The sequence below is a fragment of the Syzygium oleosum genome, unplaced genomic scaffold, assembly GCF_021117445.2.
Source record: "Syzygium oleosum isolate NSW1041296 unplaced genomic scaffold, Sole_v2.1 Sole_v2.24, whole genome shotgun sequence".
Classification (NCBI taxonomy): Eukaryota; Viridiplantae; Streptophyta; class Magnoliopsida; order Myrtales; family Myrtaceae; genus Syzygium; species Syzygium oleosum.
This window is the reverse complement of record NW_026607508.1, coordinates 6,038,236-6,053,655: the sequence shown is the minus strand read 5'-3', so window position 1 is coordinate 6,053,655 and position 15,420 is coordinate 6,038,236.

The following is a 15,420-nucleotide window of genomic DNA, read 5'->3' as shown; positions in this document are numbered from 1 at the left end:
GATTTGGCACCAAAGTGATCCGAAAAAAAGTTATGGTACCAAAGTGATCTCCGTACACAACTTATGGCACTTATAGTGTCCTTTTGCCCAAAAAGAATGGATAGTTCAATGTTTAACATATAGTTGAGATTACTAGTAAAACGTATTGTGTGTGCACACATTAAAACCACATATATATATTTTTAAAACTTCATAAACATCAAATTTTCTTGAGCATATGGAAGATTATTTATTTGACTTTCAGCGTTAATAAATTAACAATATTTATGTTATTTAAAAGAAGAACTCTATGAAAAAGATGGAAACTAATATTTTCTCATGAAAATAAAAAAATAATGCAAGAATTAGTTATCTACCAAATTTTTCACGACTTCATTGATTTTTTTTTCGGTATGAAATGAGATACACTCGTTTTAAAATAAAAAAATCGAAAAAAATATCAACATGATTGAAATGAAAATGATGAAAGATAATATGATACTATTGAAATAAATTGACATGCACTCAGAATCATCAAATAAAGACATTACAGGAAGTACTGCACCAATTTTTAGATAAAAATAAAGCATGGAAGAAAAAAAATTGTATGTGCGCATGCGCACGAATGAGAGAGAAACAAAGAGAGTTATCTACTACGAAGAATAAACAGATCATTGGTGCAAAAGTGCGATGGAAATTGAGAAGTTAAATATATTGAAGGAGGCAAGGTGAATGGGTGTCCTCAATTTAAATTAAGTTAAATGTGAAAAAATGTCTTGAATCTATGAATCAAAGGTTTCTTTTTTTGTAACCATAGAAGAAGTTTTTAGTAGAAAGAATTAAGGGTATGTGTACATTTCGTAAATTTTGATTTTATGAGAAAGTACAAATAGATAAATCAACTCTTAATTTGAACATGAAAGACACTATTCGTTTAGAAGTATATTGAAAGACACATTGTTTGAATAAATATTAATGTTTTATGAAAAACATAGGGAAAAGTATCAAAAAAGTCATAAACCTATTGCATTTGTGTCAATTTAGTCCTAAACCTTTTTTTTGTGCCAATTCAGTCATAAACTTTTAAAATAGTGTTAATTCAATCCTTCCAGCTAATTTTGGCCGGATATTACCTACGTGGACACCGGGCAGCCTACGTGGCACTGTTGGCGCTGACGTAATTAACTTTTAATAATATGTTAATATTTTTTCGATTTTTCTTTTCTTTTCTTCTCTTTCGGTTTTTTTTCTTCCCTTTCGCCTTCCTCTGACGAGGCTCGACTTCACATAATCTAGCGAGGTCGAGCCTCGCCCAGCCGCATCTAGCTGAATGTAGGAATTTGCTCACAGATCTATAGGAATACAAAATTGTGCACATATTCAGAAAAGCATATGGTTGCACAGAGACTGCGGCCCTGCTTGCAAAGGAACAACATCTGCAATTTGGTATTTATTCCTTTGTTTGAGATGTTATTAAAGGCCTTTTGCTGACGACTCCATTGGGAGCTGTGACATCCTGAAATTTGCCCATTTGAGATTTATGAATTGAGTGGTTTTATGAACGTACTTGTAGTTATGTCTCGCTAGAAACTGATCATTCCTGGGATACTAACCGTTAGGGAAGGGCTAATTAGGGATTTAAATTCGTGCAACTAAAGAAATTCGGTCGTGAACTGACTTTCGACCATAGAATTGTCGAGGTGACATTTTGAGCCAATGTAGGCCGATCTTAGAATAGTTATGGGCCGGTTCGTCATTGTCATATGAGTGGATCACGGGTGATTCCGTTTGACCACGAGGTGAGTTGACGAACGATCCAGAACCTATACCGAATGATCGCGCCCGTCGGAACTAGCGATCGATCCTCGCGATTACATTGACAACCGAGGTCGTCACGATCCGAATGAACTTGCACATGACTTGATTTAGTATTAGTCACGGGTCGAATATGCGAATTTCCCCAAAAGCCGCCCGTTAGTCTGAGACACGCTCAAGTTACGTTATATAAAATTCAGTTATTAATTAGAGACCAAATTGGGCATAAAAAATTTAGGAAGTCACTACAGGACATTTGGACGATGTTGTTATTGGAATGTTCAGTCTTGGAATTGTCCGAATCCTTCAGAAAAACTGAATTTCGGCGAAGGATGAAAAATGACCGTTTTAACCCTGGAGCTTTGTTAAGGCCAAGTGTTATTGGGGAAGGACATTTTGGTCATTTCGCCCTAACTTTAGAAATGACAATTTTTGGACAATTTTGCCCTTAGAATTTTATGAAATTCCCAAATTACTCTTGGATATTTTTTGAAAAGATTCAATCTCGGCCGTCGATCTTAGGATAAGAACGAATCTCGGCCGTTGATTGAAAAGTAGAGAGAAGGGCAAGATGGTCATTTTGCATAAAGGGGTTCAATTATTGATTTTTAAACCAATTTCTCTCTCTCCCCCTCTCATTTCTCTCCCTCTCTCTCGGCAACTCTCCTCTCCCTCACTGCCGATCGCCCCTCTCCCCTTGGCCGCACCGCCGCCGTTGCCGATCGTCGCCATTGCAAGGTCATCGCCGTAGCCGCCGCGTTCCAACCGCCTAGTCAACCTTGGATAGGTTGATTTTGCTTGGAAATTTCCAAGTAAGTCGCAATCTAGCCCTTGTCTAGGACATCGGTATTTATCGGACTCGTTTAGACGCGGTTTAGGGTAGTTTAGGGGTTGATTATGGTGCTGATCGTGGCTGTTGGTGGCTGATCATGGCTGTTAGTGGCTGTTGCATGTTGGATTAGACATTTGGGAATGAGTTTTATGGGTTGGAGATCCATGGGTGTGAGCTAGAACTTGAATCTTGGTTGTTTAGTTCAAAACTCGGATTCGTGACTACTGTACCCGTCCGGTTTGCTATTTTTGTGAAGAATTTTGTGAGCCGAATTTGAGGAAGTTTTCTTCATGAAAGTTTCTCCCAACATCTTGAGGTATAACATATTTTAAATTTGGAATTTTTAGAGGCCATTTGGGTCGCACGAAAACCCATTTTCAGACCGTCTTAAAACTGCCCGGAACACTGTTCATACCGACCTTCTTGTCTTGCTGAATTTTTATAAACTTTTCCAGATCTATTTTCAATAAACTTCCTGCACAAAATTTGTTGGTGACTTTCTTTTCTATGACATATAAAAATTTCAAAGCTTTTCAAGGTGATTTGGGTGTTGAAAGAAATGTATTTTGAGGACAAAATAGTCTGTTAGAGCGAACTGAATTTGGTCTGATTTCGAGGGACAAAAAGACTTGGTTACAGATTGAAGCGGATTTCGTGTTCCTCATAAGAAATGTTTATCAAGATGCTTTTTATGATATATCCAAAATTTAGAATTTTTGGAGTTCGTTTACTATTTATTTTGATGGGATTTCGGTCACTGTGTAAACTGCCCAGATTTACCCTGATTCTATGGATGTTCATTTTTATGAGCGGAATGGTGGGGGTGTCGAGGTTGAATAGTTGCTGCCCTCGTGACTGGAATTGATGCTTGATGTGTGTTTGTATGTGGGCTGAATTGAAATGGTTGAATTGGGTGCATTTAATTAATGTTCGAGTATGTGAACGTGTGAGATTTGAGGCGTGTGATGTGCGTGTGATCACTAAAAAGCCCTGAGGCGTGTTTACGCGAGGTACAGATAAAATACGGTGTATTGGTATGTTCGTGTGATTACTAAATCCCTGAGGCGTGTTTACGCAGGGAATTGAACCGATCTGAGGCGTGTTTACGCGGGTCGTGATACGACTGTGGGATCGGACCGAGGCGTGTTATGCTCGAGTCGCGATCATGTAGGCCTGATGCGTATTTACGCGGGCTGAGGAAAGAAAGTGAGAATGGGATCGGGCCTGAGGCGTGTATACACGGGTCGCGATTATGTAGGCCTAATGCGTGTTTACGCGGGCTGAGGAAAGTGATTGAGCACGAGATGGTGCGATGTGGCAAGTTAAATGAAAATGATGTGGTGGTGCGTGAACGAGTGTGAATTGTGGAGTTCGAAAATATGGTGTGTTTGACATGTGCCTTCGAGCAAGAGATTAGGTTGGAAAGTGCATGCGATTTGTAAATGTGAATATAAGACTAACGTGCAGGTTGCGTGTATTGAAAACCAGGTAAGTACGATTGTGTGGACGTTGTTTGTGTGTTGCTTGATTCGGTGTCTGGACTTGTCTGGAATACGTGGTAGCCTAGGTAAGGTTTAGGCTGTGTACTTATTGAGAAATGTCTCATGGTTGTATCAACCAAACCATTTCAGAGCACCCGCCCGAGCCATGAACCTTCCATCGCCGCCGCCGCAGCATTTTTGGATTGATATGCACACTGATCATGATGTTGTAGAATACCCAATCGAGATTGAGGCCGATTCTGAGTCATCTGATGAGCATGTGCCTGATGAAGATTCGGATGAGGATTCCGAAGAGAGTGAGTCAGAGTGGACGCCATCTAGAGGGCATAGGGATTAGTTTTGGAGCTGAGGAAGAGCTTGGAAATGTTCCATTTTGGTGTAGTGCTTACCCAGGCTACTGATCTTTCTGTGATATCGGTGGTTTGCAGTTTGGTAGTTCAGTGTGCATATTTTGCTTTGTGGTTTGTAAATGGCGGTTGTGGCATAAGTTTATATTGTAAATGGATATCATACTTAAATCGAGGTATAGTATAAGATTTGGTGGTTTAGAAATTTATTCTCCCTAGTACCCCTGGTTAATCATTGTCTGGGTGTTTGTTGTTTCCACCGCGATTAAACTCTGATGGGTTTGATTTAGGTCGGCGACGTTTCCTGGGACGTCGCACTAATTCGACCGAAGAGGGATGTCGCGTACTCAATGGGGGTTCGGGGTGTGACATCCCAGTTGAATTGGTGTCAGAGCGAAGACAGCTCGATCTAAGTCGATCGAAGCCTAGAGTGATAAGGAGTAGGAACCCTGGGGTAGTCATTTAAGGTAGCTGTAGTTGGCTATGGAGACCTTAGTGAACCGTAGGTGTGTCTAGCGCTACGCGTATTTCCAAATTGTTTGTTGTGATTGTTTGGTGAATTGGGTGTTATAACGATTGAGATGCAGGTGCGTCTGGACCTGAGGTAAGTGCACAGACCCTATTGAGTGTGGCCTTGTGCTGTGGTGATTGAATTCCTGCTGCGTGAATTATTGCGTTAATTCACTGCCTAGGACTAGACTGGCATAGTTGGCCTAGGTTTCTAATTCCTGAGTGGAATTATAGCAGGTAGTTGAGTAGTAGAAATCGTGAGGATGAGTTCGCGAGGTAGAGGAACTGGGGGTCCGTCTAGCTCCCGAGCCCGACCTGCAGAAGATCCTAGAATGGAAGCGGTCATGAGGACCCTAGAACAGATCGGTAATCTGATAGGACAGCAGACTCAGGAACGAGCTGCCACGATTGCCCAAGCTGCCGAGGCCGCTGTGGCCGCTGCTGTCAATAATAATAATGGGAATCAAGGGCAGGGGCCAGTGAATGCGAATAGGCTGATGCATCAATTAGTAGAGCAGTTTCTGAAGTTAAAGCCTCCTGAGTTTGATGGTAGAGGCAATCTAGAGGGTGCATCGTTGTGGGTGGACGAATTAGAGAAAGCTTTTGAGGTATTGGGGTGTACAGACGAGGAGAAAGTGACATTAGCCATATATCAATTACAAGGAAATGCAAATGATTGGTGGAAAGCCACTAGAGGAATGATATTCCCAGCTGGTACCGCGCAGACTTGGGCGATATTTGTGGAAACCTTTAATGGTAAGTATTTTTCTGAGAGTGCCCGGGAACAGAAGTTGGCGGAGTTCATGAGGCTTCGTCAGGGGCAGAGAACAGTGGACCAATATGAGGCTAAGCTCACTCGGTTATCTAAGTTTACCCCGAGGATGGTGGAGGATCCATTGGACAGAGCTCGGAGGTTCCAAGATGGTTTAAAACCGGACCTTCGCAGCCAAATGATTTCATTGAATTTGAGGAATTATAATGAGATCTATGAGCGGGCTCAAGCGATTGAGCGTGATTTGGCGGATAGGGTTGCCGCTTCTGGGTCAAGATTTGCCTAGGGTAGGGACGATCGTAATCTAGGGAAGATACCGATGTCGGGAAATCAGCGTTTTATTCCTTCCGTTAAAAGGAACATTGGAAAGCCGAATCGTTATCAGGGTGCGGTGTGTCAGTCGTGTGGTGGAAGACATGGGACTGGACCCTGTCCGAGTAGGAGCATTATATGCTATAGATGTGGCGGAGTGGGCCACCAAGTAAGAAACTGTCCCAATAACAGATAAGCTAGGCCATATGTGCTGTCGCTACCGCCCCGAGTTGGAAATCAAGTTGGGCCGCCCTTACCCACGAACCAGAATAGGCCACCGGCTCAAGGACGAGTATATGCGATAGCTAGAAGGGAAGCTGAAAATGCACCAGGCGTGGTCACAGGTACGATTTTTCTCTGTGATCATGCTGCATATGCTTTATTCGATTCGGGGGCATCACATTCATTTATATCTGAGCAATTTGTTGAGTTGATTGGTATAGAACCGCAGTCGCTTGATGTTGTGTTATGCATTACGACTCCCTTGAATGATAAGATGCTAATTTCGTTAGGGTGCCCGAATTGTAAGATTGTGATTGGGGATAAGGAGGAAATGATTGATTTAGCGGTTCTAGCGATGTATGATTTTGATGTGATAATAGATATGGAATGGTTGACTAAGCAGAGGGCCGTAATAGATTGTGGTAGCAGGGTGATCCAATTTAATCCTGTTGGACATCCGGAATTCAAATTTGTGGGAAATCGAGGGGGATCCTCGATTCCATGGATTTCGTCGCTAGAAATGACTAAGTTGTTGAATGAAGAGTGTCAAGGATTTCTAGCGGCCGTAGTTGATTCGACGGCTGAGGAGCCGAGGCTAGAGGACATAGCCGTGGTGTGCGATTATCCCGATGTCTTTCCTCAGGAATTGCCGGGATTGCCACCAGAAAGAGAAGTAGAGTTTGTAATCGAGTTGGCACCTAGGACTGAGTCAATCTCGAAGGCACCTTATAGAATATCACTGTCGGAGTTGAAAGAATTAAAGGTGCAAATGCAGGAGTTACTGGACAAAGGTTTTATTCGTTCAAGTGCGTCTCCATGGGGAGCGCCAATCTTGTTTGTGAGGAAGAAGGATGGGTCACTAAGGTTGTGTATCGATTATCGGCAGTTAAACCAAGTGATGATTAAGAATAAATATCCTCTGCCAATGATTGATGATTTATTTGATCAATTGCATGGGGCTTCGGTATTTTCTAAGATTGATTAGAGAACGGGATATCATCAGTTGAGGATTAGAAGGGAGGATATACCGAAAACGGCATTCAGGACGAGATATGGACACTATGAGTTTACAATAATGCCGTTTGGGTTAACGAATGCCCCTGCTGCATTTATGGAATTATGAATTGGGTGTTCAAAGAGTTTTTGGACCAATTTATCATAGTCTTCATAGATGACATACTAGTGTACTCGAAGAGCCTGGAGGAGCATGAGTTTCATTTGAGTAAGGTTTTGCAGATTTTAAGAGAAAACGTACTGTATGCTAAGTTTAGCAAGTGCGCGTTCTGGCTCAATCGAGTAGCATTTCTTGGGCATGTGATCTCTGGAGAAGGAATCTCAGTAGATCCAGCAAAGATTAAGGCTTTGCAGTCTACGGACCCAGAAACTCAGAAGATTCTGGAGATGGATGCTACTAAGAGGAAACCGGACTTCCAAGTATCCGAGGATGGGATCTTGAAGTTCCGAGGACGATTGTGTGTGCCTGATGATGCGGAATTTAAGGAAGAGATTTTATCGGAAGCGCATCGTAGTAGTTATAGCATCTACCCCGATAGTACGAAAATGTATCAAAATCTGAGGTAGTACTACTGGTGGAATGGTATGAAGGTAGACATCGCTAAGCACATGGCTAAGTGCCTGACGTGCCAACAAGTGAAAGCGCAACATTGTAAACCCGGAGGGTTGTTGCAACCTTTGGAAATCCCGGAGTGGAAATGGGAGCATATCACTATGGATTTTGTGATGGGATTGCCAAGGAGCCAAAGAGGCCATGATTCTATATGGGTAATTGTCGATAGATTGACCAAGTCGGCACATTTCTTAGCAATGCGAAGGGACTTCGCATTGGATCGATATGCTGAATTGTATGTGCAACAAATAGTTCGTTTGCATGGGGTACCAGTGACGATTACCTCAGATCGTGATCCTAGGTTTATCGCCAATTTTTGGAAAAGTCTGCAGACGGCATTAGGATCAAAGCTGCAGTTTAGTACAGCTTACCATCCACAAACGGATGGCCATTCTGAGAGGACGATTCAGACTTTAGAGAATATGCTTAGGGCATGTGTATTGAATTTTCAAGGTAAGTGGGAAGAGCAATTGCCTTTAGCAGAATTTACATATAACAATAGTTTTCAGCAGAGTCTCGAAATGGTGCACTTTGAAGTATTGTATGGCAGGGCTTGTAGAATGCCCATGTGTTGGGACGAAGTAGGAGAAAGGAGTATAACCGGACCAGAATTAGTTCAACAGTCAGTTGAGGCTATTAAGGTGATTTGCGAAAGGCTGAAAACAGCTCAAAGCCGTCAAAAGAGTTATGCAGACAGAAGGCGAAGACCTTTGAAGTTTCAAGTAGAGGGTCACGTATTCCTTAAGGTATCACCCATGAGAGGATTATCCCGGTTCGGCAAGAAAGGCAAGTTGAGTCCGAGGTACGTGGAACCATTTGAGGTGTTGGAAAGAATTGGAGATTTAGCTTATCGCCTTGCATTACCACCAAATTTAGCGCAAGTGCATAATATGTTTCATGTATCGATGCTGAGAAAGTATGAACCGGACTCCACTCATGTGTTAAACTATGAAGAAATAGAAGTTGACGACAGGGTGTCGTATGTTGAAAGACCAATAAGGATCAAGGATCGGAAAGAGCGAGTTCTGAGGAACAAGACGATCCCGATGGTCAAAGTTGTGTGGGAACATCACGGGATAGAAGGCGCGACTTGGGAAAGTGAGGAGCTAATACAATGTCAATAACCCCATTTGTTCGAGTAGTAGGTCAAATTGTACATTTCGAGGACGAAATTTTTGTAAGGAGGGGAAGAGTTGTGACATCCTGAAATTTGCCCATTTGGGATTTATGAATTGAGTGGTTTTATAAACGTACTTGTAGTTACATCTCGCTCGGAACTGATCATTCCTAGGATACTAACAGTTAGGGAAGGGCTAATTAGGGATTTAAATTCGTGCAACTAAAGAAATTCGGTAATGAACTGACTTTCAACCATAGAATCGTCGAGGTGACATTTTGAGCCAATGTAGGCCGATCTTAGGATAGTTATGGGCCGGTTTGTCATTGTCATATGAGTGGATCACGGGTGATTCCGTTTGACCACGAGGTGAGTTGATGAACGATCCAGAACCTATACCGAACGATCGCGCCCGTCGGAACTAGCGATCGATCCTCGCGATTACATTGACAACCGAGGTCGTCACGATCTGAATGAACTTGTACGTGACTTGATTTAGTATCAGTTACGGGTCGAATATGCGAATTTCCCCAAAAGCCGCCCGTTAGTCTGAGACACGCTCAAGTTATGTTATATAAAATTCAGTTATTAATTAGAGACGAAATTGGGCATCAAAAATTTAGGAAGTCACTACAGGACATTTGGACGATGTTGTTATTGGAATGTTCAGTCTTGGAATTGTCTGAATCCTTCAGAAAAACTGAATTTCGGCGAAGGATGAAAAATGACCATTTTATCCCTGGAGCTTTGTTAAGGCCAAGTGTTATTGGGAAAGGGCATTTTGGTCATTTCGCCCTAACTTTAGACATGACAATTTTTGGACAATTTTGCCCTTAGAATTTTATGAAATTCCCAAATTACCCTTGGATATTTTTGGAAAAGATTCAATCTCGGCTGTCGATCTCAGGATAAGAACGAATCTCGGCCGTTGATTGAAAAGTAGAGAGAGGGGCAAGATGGTCATTTTGCATAAAGGGGTTCAATTATTGGTTTTTAAACCAATTTCTCTCTCTCCCCCTCTCATTTCTCTCCCTCTCTCTCGGCAACTCTCCTTTCCCTCACTGCCGATCGCCCCTCTCCCCTTGGCCGCACCGCCGCCGTTGCCGATCGTCGCCATTGCAAGGTCACCGCCGTAGCCGCCGCGTTCCAACTGCCTAGTCAACCTTGGATAGGTTGATTTTGCTTGGAAATTTCCAAGTAAGTCGCAATTTAACCCTTGTCTAGGACATCGGTATTTATCGGACTCGTTTAGACGCGGTTTAGGGTAGTTTAGGGGTTGATTAGGGTGCTGATCGTGGTTGTTGGTGGCTGATCATGGCTGTTAGTGGCTGTTGCATGTTGGATTAGACATTTGGGAATGAGTTTTGTGGGTTGGAGATCCATGGGTGTGAGCTAGAATTTGAATCTTGGTTGTTTAGTTCAAAACTCGGATTCGTGACTACTGTACCCGTCCAGTTTACTATTTTTGTGGAGAATTTTGTGGGCCGAATTTGAGAAATATTTCTTCATGAAAGTTGCTCCCAACATCGTGAAGTATAACATATTTTAAATTTGGAATTTTTGGAGGCCTTTTGGGTCGCACGAAAACCCATTTTCAGACCGTCTTAAAACTGCCCGGAACACTGTTCATACCGACCTTCTTGTCTTGCTGAATTTTTATAAAATTTTCCAGATCTATTTTCAATAAACTTCCTGCACAAAAGTTGTTGGTGACTTTCTTTTCTATTACATATAAAAATTTCAAAGCTTTTCAAGGTGATTTGGATGTTGAAATAAATGTATTTTGAGGACAAAATAGTCTGTTAGAGCGAACTGATTTTGGTCTGATTTCGAGGGACAAAAAGGCTTGGTTACAGATTGAAGCGGATTTCGTGTTCCTCATAAGAAATGTTTATCAAGATGCTTTTTATGATATATCCAAAATTTAGAATTTTTGGAGTTCGTTTACTATTTATTTTGATGGGATTTCGGTCACTGTGTAAACTGCCCAGATTTACCCTGATTCTATGGATGTTCATTTTTATGAGCGGAATGGTGGGGGTGTCGAGGTTGAATAGTTGCTGCCCTCGTGACTGGAATTGATGCTTGATGTGTGTTTGTATGTGGGCTGAATTGAAATGGTTGAATTGAGCGCATTTAATTAATGTTCGAGTATGTGAACGTGTGAGATTTGAGGCGTGTGATGTGCGTGTGATCACTAAAAAGCCCTGAGCCATGTTTACGCGGGGTATAGATAAAATACGGTGTGTTGGTATGTTCGTGTGATCACTAAATCCCTGAGGCGTGTTTACGCAGGGAATTGAACCGGCCTGAGGCGTGTTTACGCAGGTCATGATACGACTGTGGGATCGGACCGAGGCGTGTTGTGCTCAGGTCGCGATCATGTAGGCCTGATGCGTATTTACGCGGGCTGAGGAAAGAAAGTGAGAATGGGATCGGGCATGAGGCGTGTTTACGCGGGTCGCGATCATGTAGGCCTGATGCGTGTTTACGCTGGCTGAGGAAAGTGATTGAGCACGAGATGGTGCGATGTGGCAAGTTAAATGAAAATGATGTGGTGGTGCGTGAACGAGTGTGAATTGTGGAGTTCGGAAATATGGTGTGTTTGACATGTGCCTTCGAGCAAGAGATTGGGTTGGAAAGTGCATGCGATTTGTAAATGTGAATATTAGACTAACGTGCAGGTTGCGTGTATTGAAAACCAGGTAAGTACGATTGTGTGGACGTTGTTTGTGTGTTGCTTGATTCGGTGTCTGGACTTGTTTGGAATACATGGTAGCCTAGGTAAGGTTTAGGCTGTGTACTTATTGAGAAGTGTCTCATGGTTGTATCAACCAAACCATTTCAAAGCACCCGCCCGAGCCATGAACCTTCCGTCGCCGCCGCCGCAGCGTTTTGGGATTAATATGCACACTGATCATGATGTTGTAGAATACCCGATCGAGATTGAGGTCGATTCGGAGTCATCGGATGAGCATGCGCCTGATGAAGATTCGGATGAGGATTCCGAAGAGAGTGAGTCAGAGTGGACGCCATCTAGAGGGCATAGGGATTAGTTTTGGAGCTGAGGAAGAGCTTGGAAGTGTTCCATTTTGGTGTAGTGCTTACCCAGGCTACTGATCTTTCTATGATATCAGTGGTTTGAAGTTTGGTAGTTTAGTGTGCATATTTTGCTTTGTGGTTTGTAAATGGCGGTTGTGGCATAAGTTTATATTGTAAATGGATATCGTACTTAAATCGAGGTATAGTATAAGATTTGGTGGTTTGGCAATTTATTCTCCCTAGTACCCCTGGTTAATCATTGTCTGGGTGTTTGTTGTTTCCGCCGCGATTAAACTCTGATGGGTTCGATTTGGGTCGGTGACGTTTCCGAGACGTCGCACTAATTCGACCGAAGAGGGATGTCGCGTACTCGATGGGGGTTCGGGGCGTGACAGGAGCACATATAATTAGATGATGCAACTTGACTAGTTTTGTGTAATGATCACCAGTTGAGATTTGTTACGACACCAAATGAGATATTGTGTAGATAGAACATCATTGTCCCTCACCTATATTGACATAGTGCATTCGGGATTTTACTTAGTCGTGCCTGTTGTCAAGACCGTCTAGAGGAGGACTAGGATGGGTGGGGGGGATTGCATTCGGAACCCCAGTCATCTTCCAAGTTGTTCCTTCACTGATTGATAATCAATTGACCAATTCAAGTTGCGTCTCTCGGAACTCTACTCAAAGCGACGTGTGATAGTTTTAGATATTGCACTAAGATGGACTCTTGGAGTATTATGCTCCATTCGTTGCAAAACATTCATTTATCCATGACCAAAATCAATACGTACATTCTACTTATTTTGAAATACACGAAGGGCCATCTCTATAATCCCAATACATCGTTTTCAACGGGTAAATGGGAAACATTATCGCTAATTCTAACCTAAGGCCATCTATTGGTCCCATATTTCTATTGTGATGTGTTCATCGTATGTTGGAGCTTCTATAGTTCTTGAGAGATTTATACTCGTTCGTAATCGATCATAATCACATATTGTCAATTGATGATTATGATAGTTTCTTTTTGTGATTTAATGATTAGGAAAATTCCTAAGAACCATAGAATGACTCTTGTGCGTCAATCTGAAGGATGTGGAAAAGTCGATTTGTGGGTCTCTCAATTTTGGTCTTTACGTGGAAAAGATATGCGATGCCACTTTAGTGGGCCAAATATGCAATTATGATTGCACATGAACGATCCATTACGGCATATATGACAATTCAACCTAATTTGTAATTTTGTGGATGTATGACCATTTTTGTCCCATTTTGAAAGAAAAAATGCCCATTTGCTTAGAACTTCAACATTATTTAAAAAGAAAAGGCAGTGAGAGTTAGGCAATATGTTGAATTTGCAAAACATTTATGGCAAGACATGCATACAAAGATCGACCATACATTATGTTTGTCAAAATCTCATGTGGATTGTTGATTCATTTATAAGAAGCTATAAAAATAAAAAAAAAGTGACCCATCATGAAGTCAAGCGGCTTCAGCCAAAAAAAAAAAAAGAAGTCAAGTGGTTAAATCAATTGAATGTACATGTTATTTACGCCCAAATTATCTAAAAATTTTCATTTATTTATATTAGGTGATATCCCAAGTCAGATTTTGCATACATATTATATTTGCCTTTTTAAGAAGTTCATAAAGAGTTACTTTCTTAAGGCTAGGCCTTAGAAGTTGCGCAAAAAGAAGAAAAAAAATACCACTTAGATCTTGGATTTTTATCCCAACATTTCTCACAAAAATTGCTAATTACAAAAGCTGTCATTCAATATCCTCTTGCTCTTGTATGACATATGTGTTCTAATAACAAACACAAAAATTAAAATTAATGTTGGTTTGAAAAAAATTCACTCTTCAGATATTTAACTAAACTTTTGAATAAGTCATTTATGCAAAAATTTCTACTCATAATTATCAACATATCAAGTATACTTCTAGAATAATTCCTTTCATCAATCCACATCCAAAGACTTTGGCCGTGCATAGCACGGGTCAACAGGCTTGTTAATTTGCTAGAGCGACTCTTTTTTTAATCCAACCCAAGTGTCTTTTCAAATGTGTATGGTGCATGAACGGCCAAAGCAGAATAAATTTCAACGATCAAATTGATTATCGCTGCCTATGAAAGATTCTCCACTAAAAAGTGAAAATATATTCGATCGAAACAGTTTGTTATCATGAAAAGAGGTGATTATTGGATATGAAAAGAAGTTACCGTTGACATGAAGGAAGTGATGATTGATCATGAAAAGTGGAGATATAAACTAAACTTTTGAATAAATCATTTTTGCAAAAATTTCTACTCATAATTATCAACATATCAAGTATACTTCTAGAATAATTCTTTCCATCAATCCATATCCAAAGACTTTGGCCGTGCATAGCACAGGTCAACAGGCTTGTTAATTTGCTAGAGTGACTCTTTTTTTAATCCAACTCAAGTGCCTTTTCAAGTTTGTATTGTCACGCCCCGAACCCCAACGGGCTCGCGACACCCCTTCCACGGTCGTATTGAACGCGACGTCCCAGGACACGTCGCCGACCCAAACGAAACACCCAACGATAAAGGCAAGCGGAAGCGAAATTAAATAACCCAGACAATAAATAATGACAAAGGGATAGCACTACCATAAAATCAATATACACATTTTATAAGAATACTTTGCAGATACAAACAGCAGAAACACGCTCATCAAAAAGGGGTTAAAGGCTGGGTAACCTACTTCACTATACAAAACGGGGGCAACCAAAAAGGTGGAATGAAACATCAAATGCCCAAAGTCACTCCCGGTCTCCGAACAGCACATGACGACTATCCGTCACTCCAGTCCTGAAAATGTTTAACAATGGGGGATGAGATAAATCTCAATAAGCAGACCCCTAAACCCCACATAGGCCAATGCGTACCCAAACAAGTCTCAACATGCGACCTAATCATCGACATACTATAATATACACAAACGTACTTACCTCGCTTCTAATCATGCGCCAACTCTGCATATTAGTCAAATCACCATAAGTAATAATAGTCCATGAACACATCACAATCATTCGAGCGCCATACACACGTGCGTTCATCCAATTCAACCCAAACACATTTCACATGCGCATCCATCCAACTTTCACACGACCCGGGTCAACACCCCACAGGTCAGCCCTCCGATCAATCCGGGCTCTGTCCCGGGTCAACACCCCACAGGACCTTTCAAAAACAAACTTTCACACGACCCGGGTCAACACCCCACAGGTCAGCCCTCCGATCAATCCGGGCTCTGTCCCGGGTCAACACCCCACAGGACATTTCAAAAACAAATTTTCACACGAC